Raw genomic sequence first — 13,070 nt, forward strand, 5'->3', positions numbered from 1 at the left:
TGCGGCCATCAACGGCCAGGACCCGCGGCTAATACAGGACATCACTGATCGCGGTGATGCCCTGTATTAACCCTTCAGACGCGGCAATCAAAGCTGACCGCCGCGTCTGAAGGGAAAGTGACACTAACCCGGCTGTTCAGTCGGGCTGTTCGGGACCGCCGCAATTTCACCGCGGCGGTCCCGAACAGCCCGACTGAATAGCGGGGTTAGTGCTTACAGGACACCGGGAGGGACCTTACCTGCCTCCTCGGTGTCTTCTCCGTTCAGGGATCCCCTGTATGGCCGATGCTCTCCTTCCTCGTCAACACATCGTCGCGTACATGCGTCGGCGTGCGTAACGACGTGATGGCGGCGTCGGAGAGCGAGGATACCCGGCCGGCAGCAGAGACGTTCCGGAGGGATGGGGACACGGCGACAGCGATGGAGCGACATCCAGGGCAGCGGTGACGGGTCCGGAGCGGCGGGGACACGTGAGTATTACCTCCTATGCAGTGGTCTTCAACAGCCAACGGCTGTCCGGGCATGCTGGGAGTTGTAGTTTTGCAACATCTGGAGGTCCGCAGGTTGAAGACCACTATTGGGTTCAAAATCTTAATTTTTTTTGATTTTGTACCTATAAATTGGGTGCGTCTTATACGCCGGTGCGTCCTATAGGACGAAAAATACGGTAACTTTAATTCATGTAAATTCTCGCTATTTTTTATTCTTAGGAATCCAGTGGGCAGTGTCACTAAACGATAGGACCTCCCATTAGACTCATGAAAAAATATGATATTTTAATCAATGAATGCCAAGTTATACTGAGTTGGGTAAATAGCGTAGTATGCAAGATACTTGGTTTAACTAACCTTGGGAATTAAGTAAACAGCAGAACTCACTTTTGGCAACTCACATAAAGGTTAATGAGCAGCCGTAAACAGGTCTGAAAGGGAGTCTTTTCATCCAAATTGGTGACCAGTCATTTGTGTTTTTGTGGTGACAACCAAAGGGACTTGGCCTACGCTGTCACCTTTTTGCAGCGGTAGCATAGCCACTTGGTACCGGTCTCTTGTACAGGGAGCTTGGGTGTCAACATGTCAGAACCCTGTCATTTTAACCCTTAATTTGCTGCAATCAAATCCTCATCTTGGCATGTAAAGAACCTGTGGGGCTCTGTCAGTCCATTGGCAGCCTGGCGACATGTTCGCCACATGCCTATGGGCTTCCTTAGCAGCTAGGGAGGGGCCTTATGAAGGCCCCCAGGTTTGCCATGATGATAGTGAAGGCATGGCTGTATAGATTGTCTGTCAGAATTATACTGACAAGCATAATACACTGCACTACAACAGTAGTGCAAGTAGTGCAATGTATTATATGAGTAATTAGAAGATTGCAGAGGAAATTCCCCTAGTGGGACTATAGATAATTTTATGCAAATGTAACATACTTACCTGTCGAGCATCAAGCGCCGGCTCCATTTTCCATTCCTCATGGTTGGCAAAGGGGTGCATTGTCAGGTTGATGTCATCAGTGATGCTAATAGTTCTGGACAATCAAGAGGTGAAAGTTCATTGGCACTGTGCTGCTCTCCTCTCCTGATTTACACCAGGCGGCAGGAGATTTCAACTGGCAGCTTACATACGGAGTTGCCAGTGATAGAGGTTAATTCCATTCACAAGCGTTCCTGCATTCCTATTGATTTGCTGATCCCTGTGACCTGACCTTTGCCTATGCCCTGACCATTTTCCTGCCTGCTGATTTTATACTGCACGCTGTCTATATTTTTGCCATTGCCTGTGTTGACTTTGTTTTGGTCTAATTTTGTACATCTCTGCCCTCTTGGTTCTGACCCCTGGCTTGTTCCTGTTTACTCTCTGCCTGATGATTTTGGATTGTATTGCCTGTATGTTATTGACCTGGACTGTTTGACACCTCTTGATGCTCCTGCACTTAGTCCAGCAAAGGAACCACCACCCAGTTGGGGGATCATCTAAGTAGTTGGGTGAATAATGTATGTATGAAAATTAGCATTTGCATTTTGCTGCTGTTCTGCAGTGTTTCTAAAGCAGAATCCCAATATACTGCAGATTTTAAGACCTCGCAGTAACTTCCATGTGGATTATTAAAAATTCATCTGCACGGATGCTGCTATAATACTATGTGGATTTTCTGCATGCAGATTTTTTGTGAATAATCTGCAAAACATATATGCCCCATATTGAAAGTACCCATAGGGGGAAAGTGGGGAGAGTTGGACTGTTGTTACCCAAGCATGCAGAGGTGGGTGGGGACAACATGGCGACCTCAACAAGCAACACTTGACCACAATCCAAACTAAATAAACTATAGCTGATGATGAAACATTTGTCAACTGCAGCTCAGATCATTAAATAAATCTGCAAAAGCAAAATAAACAAACTTCTTCTCAGGCTTGTTACATCCCATAAACTTGACATAAAACTGGCACGGACATTACTAATACATTCACAGGCCTTTTGGCACTGGTTCCATCAGTCAGTCCAGAGCAAATTGCTAAGAAACATGTCTGTCATTTACAAGGACATATTTTTTCCAGTAGAAGATAACAAAAGGCAAATCATCAAGTAGCATTTTAGTAAAAGATGCATCTTCTCCATAGAAGCTCCAGACTGAAATGAATCAAATGGCCTGCAATAGGATTCCTGGCGAGGTGCCTGGCATGGCCGGCTATAGTACATTTATCCACAGTGATTAGATTAGAAATTATTAATAGGGGTCTACGGAGTAGTGCTAAGGGTCAGCTAGAGTTTAATTCTGCTCTCGGATAACTTTGTTTTATTTGATGGAATTGTTATGGTCGGGGTTTCATATGTTTATAGGAAACAATATACTCAATAATGAAGCCATGCATGACGCTTCAAGGTCAGAAAACCTATTGTGCGGCAAGATTGAAGTCCACACAATTGTGTTAATTAAAAAACACTGATTTGACTTTGCCCAGTAATGAAGTGTATAGGAGGATTGACTAGCGAACTGCTGAGAATGTGTTCTTCAATACCAGTAAATGGGCCTTTGGGAAGAGGTGAACTGGACAATGCTAATGTTTTTCTTGGAGTAGAAAGCAGCAATGTTATCTATTGGCAGAGAGATGGATATACTCAAGACCACACCTAGCCAGAGGTACAAACTTTACATTGTGCTATTCGCAGTACAAAATGTGCAATTGATGTTCTATGATGTGCACAATCACCTGTGAGAATTCTTCACTGTTCGATCAGTATTTTGCATTCTTGTTTAAAGCCCAAAACTTAAAAATAGAAAAATATAATGGAAAAACCAAGGCTAAAAAAGCAGTGACTGAGCCGCAATCTCTGCATGTGTGATACTTGCAGAATATACTGAAGACTCTTGTTACATTGAAGGTAAAAAAAGGTGAAAGGTGAAAATCAGCAACAAAACTGCAAGATTATGACAGTATAAACATGCAAAACAGAAACAGTCCAAACGAGCTGACCTGTCCAATATTACTATCATAAGGGGCATGGAAAAAGTCACTCCCCTCCCCTCAATGCACATCTATGGGATTGGGAGTGGTGGCCGCCACGCCATCTCCTATGGACTTGCATTGAGGGGGCGGTGCATGATATCATGAGTAGTGTTGAGCGGCATAGGCCATATTCGAATTCACGAATATTCGCGAATATATGGACGAATATTCGTCATATATTCGCGAATATTCGAATATTCGTTATATTCTCGTTTTATTTTCACGTATCCGAAAATACGCACATGCGAAAATTAGCATATGTGGAAATTCGCATATGCGAAAATTAGCATGTGCAAATTTTCACATATGCGAAGTTTCGCACGCCAGTCTCACACAGTAGTATTACAGCCTTCTTTACACCACACAAGCTGGAAGCAGAGAGGGGTGATCACTGTGATGTGTACTGTGAAGAAAAAAAAACAAAAAAAAAACGAATATTCGTAATTACGAATATATAGCGCTATATTCGCGAAATTCGCGAATTCGCGAATATGCGATATTCGCAAATAATATTCGAATTGCGAATATTCGCGAGCAACACTAATCATGAGGGGGCATGGTAAAACCCCGCAGCTCGCACACAGTGTTCGGAACTAAATGTTCCAAACGCTGACCAGTGGAGTACCCCTTTAAAAGTAGCAGTGCATCGTGCAAGAAAAATCTTTTTTTTTTTTTGCAGCTTCTACATGGAAAAAAGCAGTAGTAACAGATACAGTTACACATTTCTGGTCTGTGTGGCCCTTAGTCATAATCTTAATTATGACAAAGGGCCACCCAGGCCAGAAACAAATTAATCTATGTGTACAAAATTAATTACATGGGCAAATTTTCCAATGTGTGAACCTGGCCTAAGGGTATCTTCACAAGAGCAAATCTACCTGTAATAACTGCTTCAAAAACAATGTTTTTCATACTTGTTTTTTTTTTTTTTTTAAAGCTTCTTTAATTGAAAAAAAAATGTAAATTATATGTTTGTTCTTTTTAGCACTGATTTTCATTGCTGTTATTTTTATTCCTGTAGATATTGATGTGTGTAAATCTAAAGTATACTTATGGCTATTGGGTTCTTCTGGCCATTTTCACAAGCTTTATTGAGCAAAAAACATTAAGAAATGAATGTCAAAATAGATTCTATTTATTTCAATGGGACTCTATGCTGATCATGAATGCATCAGTTGTGATTCTACTCTTAGATTGTCAAGACTGTAAGTGACACCATCATATTATTCATCTGTAGTCCCATTAAACTTAAAGTTTAATAGGACGAATAAAAAAACTGATGTTGTCCTAATAGTTTCAGTACCTGCTGAAGTTAAGTTTTGCTTAGGAGAACCTTGGCAGTAGACAGACTAACAGAATAATGTTTTCTTGACAGATCAGTTACAAAATGAAGCTTTTTGGCTTAAATAAGAAGAATCGTGTTTGGCAAGAACCAAAAATTGCATGAAAACATAAGGGCACATTGTTGACAGTATGATGATTGGGTCTGTTTTGCTATAAGGACGACTTCTAATACTAACCTTGACCTTCTCAAACCCAGACAGAGGATTTTCAACCAATAAATTCAAAGCAAATGAATCAGTCTGGTAAAGGATGGTCAAAATAGAACAACTTTCAGGTATAAAAATAGGCCAAGCCCGATCTTTCTTTTGTAAACTGCTATGCCAATACCTGAAAGAAAATATTAATAATATTAACAAGATATTCTTGTTTAAAAAAATTCTGGAAACATAGGGTGACATATTACCCAGAAATGTATTTAGGTCTGCACCATATCCAATTGTCTCACAACTATTAGAATGATAACTGGCCACTGTAAATGCACAAACAGATCTGTCATTAATTTTACAGTTTGGTTGAGAGGATCCTAAAATTATGTTCATAGTACTATCTAGGGTATGGCTCTCATGGAAGTCCTCGCTAGGCAGCAATAAAGTATTTTGATGGGGAAACTTGACAAAGCAGTAGGAGGCATCATGAGGGTAGACATGTCCATTAAATATAATAATGATGGCTGGTTACTAGACAGCAAAGCTGGGTATAATGACTTAACCTTGTTTTGCACGAAGGGTTAAAGTTTCTGTTGTTTGGCTAAAGCATCATACATGGCTGTGGCAACACTCAGTCCTATCACATCAGCTCTTTGAGTCCACACCCTCCTTAGGTGCATATAACTCTCCACCTTGCCTGCCATTCATTGCTCGTGTTGTTTTGTCCTTATCAGCACTTTCTCTTCTTTTCTCCTGTTTGGTATACTGTGCATATTTGACTCTTGGCTATTGTCTCTTGACCATTAAGACCTGGTTTCCCTAAACTTTGTCCAGTTCAGTTTGCAGTTTTAACTTGTGATGCCCTGCACTTGGGTTCTGCACAGGGACTGTTGACCAGTGGTAGTTCCAATATTTAGGGTGGATATGCAAGGGATTCTGGGTATGTTCAGTGCTGCACAATTCCCTGCCCTAGGTGACACCTTCACCTATTATGACATCATTGCTGGGTTCTAACTGTGACTCCAAGTACTAAGATACCCCCAGGACCTACAGAAAACCAAACAGTATGAACAGCAGGTAGAATGCTAGAAACACATACAAGAATTGTATCAATTCAGGTAGGTAACTAGCAAGATTAGCAACTTACCAGTAGATAACTGAAACCCCAGATGATGGAATGGATGATAGGACAAATGAATGATAATGATGGTAATCAGAAATTATGCAGAAGGGGACAAAAACAGGAACAAATACAAATACTTTCCCTTGATAGCTGTCCTTCATGTTTTTTCTAGACCAATTTCCACAAATAAAGACAACTGTCCCTGCAAGGTTCTTTTAGAATATTATACACCTACTGTCACGAAGGGGGGTCAGGGAGGAGTGAGCCCTAAGCTGTCCCTAGAAACACTCTACCTGCTTACTTGCCAATCTGCCCTAAACGGCGGATCGACAACTTGGAGCCGGTCCCTTCCTGGGCTAAAGTGACATAGCGTCAATGTCAACAAAATAAACCAAACTGTGCATAGTCGGGGACAAGTCAGAAACAAATGGGAATACAATAACCAGAACAGATATCGAAATATTAACAAGGCAGGATTTAGCATACTAACATACAGTTCAGAAACCGAAATGAAGATAACAAAAGATATGATTAGAGACGAGTGAATTTTAGAAAAATTCAATTTGGCCGATTCACAGAATTTTCCGAAAAAATTAGCTTAGTCCGAATTTATTCGTGGTGAAATGCTATTAAAACAGCTATTTCTGGGATAAAGAGAGCCTCAATAGGGGTGTAGAATACTTTGCCTTGTTGTAACACGCATAGGGAGTGTGCTGTATTAGTGAAATAATACTGTTATTCAGTAAAACATGCAGATTAGAGGAGTCACTATTATAATCACTGTCGCAGAGCGTCACAATGACAGAGCCTGGAGGTGGCATCAGTATGAAGAGACCATATAGCGGCAGAATGACACAGCGTGGAGGTGGCGGCAGCATGAGGAGACCATATAGTGGCTGAATGACCCAGCCTGGAGGTAGCAACAGCCTGACGAGACCATAGGGCCTCACAACTGAAAAGATTAAAGATATGTTTTAACATTTAAATTGAAGATTTCAAATAGATGAACCTAAAAAGATTATTTAATGTGCCAGCAGCATGAGGAGACCACATGGCGGCACAGTGACACAGCTTGGAGGTGGCAGCAGCATGAGGAGACCATAATCTGGCAGAATGACACAGCCTGGAGTTGGCGGCAGCAAGAGGAGACCATATAGTGGCTGAATGACACAGCCAGGAGGTGGCGGAAGCATGAGACCATATAGTGGCCGAATGACACAGATAACTGGAGTTGGCCTGGAGTTGGTGGCAGCATGAGGAGACCATATAGTGGCTGAATGACACAGCCTGGAGGTGCCAGAAGCATGAGGAGAACATATAGTGGCTGAATGACACAGCCTGGAGTTGGCGGCAGCAAGAGGAGACCATATAGTGGCTAAATGACACAGCCTTGAGGTGGCAGAAGCAGAAGAAAACCAAATATTGGCTGACTGACACAGCCTAGAGTTGGCGGCAGAGAGAGGAGACCATTAAGTGGCTGAATGGCACAATGTGGAGTTGGCGGCAGCATGAGGAGAACATATGATGGCAGAATGAGACAGCCATGAGCTGGCATCAGCATGAGGAGAACATATGGTGGCAGAATTAGACAGCCTGTAGCTGGCATCAGAGTGAGGAGAACACATGGTGGCAGAATGAGACTAGAGGTGGCATAAGCATGAGGAGAACATATGGTGGGAGTTTGAGAAAGCCTGGACGTGGCATCAGCATCAGGAGAACATTTGGTGGCAGAATGAGACATCCTGGAGGTAGCATAAGCAGCATCAGGAGTCCTGAAAGTGACCCGGTGACAGAGTGGGGCCCTGGGGGGGGGGGATACCAGTACCCGGTGATGACTGTAGGGGAAAAAATGAGAACTAGGCATCAGATGTGTGGCATTAGGCAGGTGGCAGAATCAGGATAGTTGCTGAGGTAGGTAGGCATAAGAAAACGGTCTCTTTTGTAAAAGTGTTAGTGTGCACATCACAAGTAAGTATACTTAACTGTTAATAATATTCTTAAGATAAAATGTATGTACCCCCCAAAAAAATTTAATTAGACAAAAGGATAGGTGTGCAAAAATCCCCATGTGCCACCTACACCACCTAGTGTTGATGTGATGCAAAGAACTCTAAAAGGTGGAAGGGAACAACGTATGGTTCATTGTTAATGGTGGGGGGTAAAAACTTCCCCTATAAGGCCCTACTATCGCACTATTAATTCCCTTCTTGGCAAAAGTTACTTCCTTAAAAAGGGCGACTCCATGCAGGAACCTCTCCCTATATCCATCTACAAAAACTGCCATTTCCCAGGGTTTTTAGGTGGAAATAGGGAGAGGTTCCTGTGTGGGGCCACCCTTTTTAAGACGAGTAACAGTTTTCTTGAAAAGGTGGAAGGGAACAAAGTATTGTCCATTGTAGCAGGTGGAGGTAAAAACTTAAAAAGGGTGACCCCAAACAGGAAACTCTCCTTATTTCCACCTAAAATGGCAGTGTTTGTAGGTGGAAATAGGAAGAGGTTCCTGTGAGGGGCCACCCTTTTTAGGGCGATTAACACTTGCCCAGAAGGGAATTAATAATGCGAGAGTAGGGCCTTACAGGGGAAATTTTTACCCCCCACCGATTACAATGGACCATACATTGTTCCATTCCACCTTTTAGAGGTCTTTGCATCATATCAATACTTGGTGGTGTAGGTGGCACATGGTGTTTTTTGCACACCTTTCCATTTCTTAGATACAAAAAAAAATTGGCGTCCATATATTTTATCCTAAGAAAAGTAAAGTTTTAACTAATGCATATCCTCAATACTTACTTGTGGTCTGATGCGGAGGAATGTTTGTAACTGGGGAGCAGCGCCTTTAATATGTTTTGCACTATCCATATTTGTGAAGTGTTGGTGTGGCACCATCGTCAATCTACTCTCTTGCATCAGGCATTGGTGGGTGGAAATCCTGGCTGATCCATGCCTGATCCATCTTCACAAAGGTCAGTCCACATTTTTCCTAGTTCTCCTTGAGGGTTACTATGGCCCCCGCAGCACTAAACACCCGCTCTGATGGCACACTACTGGCCGTGTAGGACACCTTTTCCAGGGCAAATTCTGCTAGTTGCGGCCACAAGTTGTCCAGAAGTCCAGCAGATCTTTGAAGTGTGTTGGCATGGTCATGTCAAGGTATGCCACCACCTGCTGGTTCAGGTCCTTCTCCAGGTCTACCTGCTGCTGATGAGTTGCTTCACTATGTGGGTGAAGAAAGCTACTCATCAGTGACTGTAGACTCAGGCTGCTGATGATGGAGCTGGTACTGCTCCTGCCACCCCACCCCTCACCAGCAGCCATTGCATTGGAAGGTGGGCGCAAAGGGCCCCCCGAGTCAGACCTGCAAGAGGATGGACGATGGAACCAACAACTGACTACATAGGATGTCTCTGTAGTAGGTCAGTTTGTCCTCCCTCTTAGTGGGTGTAAAAAAGGCCCCCACTTTATGCGGGTAACAAGGGTCCAATAAGGTGGAGACCCAGAAGTCATCCGGCTGCTGAATGGTGACAATTTGGCGGTCACTACGGAAGCATGTGAGCATGCATCATGCCATTTGTGCAAGTGACTCAGAGGGATATCCTGCCTCCATCTCCGCTGCATACTGCCACGGTTTGTCTGGGTCCTCTGTCTCATCTTTCTCAAAACCTTCTAGCTCCTCTGGCTGCTCCTGCCTCTCCTGTCAGATGACTATAAAAATGTCCATTTCGCGAAACCTAAACTGTGCTCCACTGTCCCCCTCCTCTTCCTGTTACGCCCCCACAGGGCTCATGTGGCCATGAGATGTAGGCGCCACGTCTCCAGTGCCCTAACCAGCCATCATTTACAACATGTGTTGTAGTAAATGAAGCAGTCGAATCACGTTGTTCATCCCATAATCCTGGCGACTGACTAATAATGGGGCTTCCTCAAAGGGCCTGAGCAAACGGCAGGTGTCACGTATGAGCTGCCCTGGAGTTCCCCTATCTGCTTGTATCATCAAGAAAACGGTGATGGCTTTTCTCTGTTCGTATAGTCAATCTAACATATGGAGGGTGGTATTCCAACATGTGGAGACTATGTTGGGGGACACCGTTTCACGCTGCAGCTCAAGGAGGGTGTGCTTTGCGGTGTACAAGTGGCTGAAGTGCATGCAAAGTTTCCTTCCCTTTGTTGAGATGTCTTGCAGATGGGAGAAAACTTCAGGAACAGCTTGACAACCAGATTGAACATGTGTGCCATGCAGGGCACATGGCTCAGGCTTCCTTGTCGCAGCGCAGACAAGATGTTCTTCCCATTGTCGGTCACCATGGTTCCCATTTCTAGTTTTCGTGGAGTAACCCATGATTTGATTTCTTGATGAATGACTTTTAGCAGTTCCTCCCATGTGTGACACATGGTATGCTAAAGGGGCACTGAGACTTATCCGTGCAGTGGAGGCTTTAACAGTAACTAGGCCCAAATTAGTTTTTCAGGAAAAAACGTACACCACGTAGGTGTACCTACACTTTATACTTATGAGAGCTGGACAATATGCTCAGCTTAAAACTGTATAAGGCTACAGAAACAAGGGTGTAGCTATAGCTGTCCAGCTCTCATGAGCCTTTCACAGTAACTAGGCCCAAATCAGTTTTTCAGGAAAAAAAAATGAACACCCCGTAGGTGTACCTACAGTTTACACTTATGAGAGGAGGACTATGCGCTCCACTACAAACTGTATAAGGCTACAGAAACAAGGGTGTAGCTTTGGCTGGCCTTTCACAGTAACTAGGCCAAAATTTGTTTTTTAGGGGGAAAAAAAAACGTACACCATGTAGGTGTACATACTGTTTACACTCATGAGAGCTGGACAATAAACTCCGCTTAAAACTGTATAAGGCTACAAGAACAAGGGTGTAGCTTTGGCTGACCTTCCACAGTAACCAGGCCAAAATTAGTTTTTCAGGGGAAAAAATGTACATCACCTATTAGAGATGAGCGAATCGAATCTGACGAAACTGAATTAATTACGAATCTCATGGAAAATTCGATTTGTAGCGAATGTGAATATCGCCAGGATTCTATCGCATAAATCGATTCATTAAACTCCATTTAGTGCGATCCACTAAACTCCATTTTGTGCGAATCTATACGTGAAGACATGGGGCAAGGAATCCTGGGAAGGCGGGAACAAGGGTCGGCGGGATGACCCTGAATCACATTCAGGATGCAGCTTATCAGCAGCCAGTCACCCCTGTGATGTCACAGCCCTATATAATCGGCAGCCATATTGCGACCAGTCACTTTATCTTTACATGGCAGAGAGAGAGGGACAGGCAGCCCGGTGTGTGTTACACAGAAAAGCTTTTTCCAGCAACGATTTACCTCCTAGTCAAGTCAGCGTTCTGTTGGACAGAGAGCAGTTTGCATGTCACAGAAAAGCATGCTTACTGCAGCGATCCACCTCCCAGTCACTGTCTACAGCATTCTATTATAGAGGGGATCAGAGAGCAGTGTGTTGTACAGAAGAACAGCAGCAATTCAGCTTAAGCACAAATCCTGGCTAGAAGCACTGATAGGGAAGGGAGCGAGATTGCAATTTTGGCTGTAGTACACAGCGACTGTGTGCTGCAGCACTGGCTACTGTCTACTGCTGGTGTTGTGCACTTTTTTCGCGTACTGTAGCACATTTTTCTGCCCTCATAAGTGTATACTATATACGCACATCAAAGTGTTGTTCCATTTTTTCCCTGCTAAAGTCTCAAGGGCCTAGATACTGTGAAAGGGCAGCCAAAAGTACTCACCAGCTGGTGTACATTAAAACTTTTTTAAGCGTATTGTAGCACATTTTTGTGCCCTCATAAGTGCATACCACATACGTACATACAATTGTTGTACCATTTTGTTTCTGATAAAGTCTTAAGTGCCTAGATACTGTGAAAGGGCAGCCAAAAGTACTCACCGGATGGTTTTGTACACAAAAACCATTTGAGTGTACTGTAGCACATTTTTGTCAGGACAAGGCAAAGTGTTCTACACCCCTATTGAGCCTCTCAGTAGGCCAAAAATAGCTGTTTTAATAGCAATTCGCAGCAAATAAATTTGGTCCAAACCAAATTTTTGGGGAAAATTCAGCGAATCGTCTGAATCAAATTTTTCAGATATTTGCTCATCTGTACCACCAATTTACCCACAGTTTACACTTATGAGAGGACAATAAGCTCCACTACGCAAACTGTATTAGGTTCTGTAATCAGGTGACTATTGCTTTTCTTGCTCACCCTAACTGGCCCCTATTTGCTTTACAGTTGTTGTACAACCAACTGCAGCAGTAAAGAATCGCTGTGTATTAGAGCCCAGGACAGTATTATTAAGCACTAATAGCAGGTGACAATGGCTTTTAGTGTGCTGCCTAACTCGCCTCTTTAAGCTTTAGTGTTGCTGTACATCCCACTGTAGCAGTGGGGTCGCTGTGTATTACACCCAAAAGTGTACTTTCTCTGTCAGTGCTTTTATGCAGTGATTTGGGCTTGTGGTGAATCGCTAGCCGCATGATGGCTGCCGATTATATAGGGCTGTGACATCACACTGCTGATAGGCTACATGCTGCATGTGATATAGGGTCATCCCGCCTATCTGCCTTGCCGCATTCCCAGAGTTCCTTGCCCCATGTCCTCACATGTGGATCCGCCATTTTAGATGCCCTGGAGCCTAAATGGAGTTTAATGAATCAATTTGTGCGATCAAATCGCAGCGATATTCGAATCCGTTGCAAAGCAAATTTTTCCTGAAATTCGTAATGAATTCAGATCCGTCAGATTTGATTCGCTCATCCCTAAATATGATTATATGAATAAGACTAGATATGGGGATAAGTGTACAGCAAACAAAACCAGGAGATGCAAGAGATGAACAGGTAAACTGAATGTCAGAACACTAAACAGGTCAGGAAATATAGAACACTGTTCACACTGGACTC

At 43.4% G+C, this 13,070-nt stretch overlaps 1 long non-coding RNA gene across 1 annotated transcript in view; it reads right to left on the reverse strand.

Annotated features, from left to right (window-relative positions):
* LOC130362848 (uncharacterized) overlaps positions 1–5,897 on the reverse strand; it is a 52,961-nt gene extending 47,064 nt beyond the window's left edge. The window contains exon 1 of the long non-coding RNA XR_008891593.1: positions 5,559–5,897. This is a non-coding gene — a long non-coding RNA (uncharacterized LOC130362848). The remainder of the gene's footprint in view (positions 1–5,558) is intronic.
* Between the last annotated feature and the right edge of the window lie 7,173 nt (positions 5,898–13,070).

The sequence above is a fragment of the Hyla sarda genome, chromosome 3, assembly GCF_029499605.1.
Source record: "Hyla sarda isolate aHylSar1 chromosome 3, aHylSar1.hap1, whole genome shotgun sequence".
Classification (NCBI taxonomy): Eukaryota; Metazoa; Chordata; class Amphibia; order Anura; family Hylidae; genus Hyla; species Hyla sarda.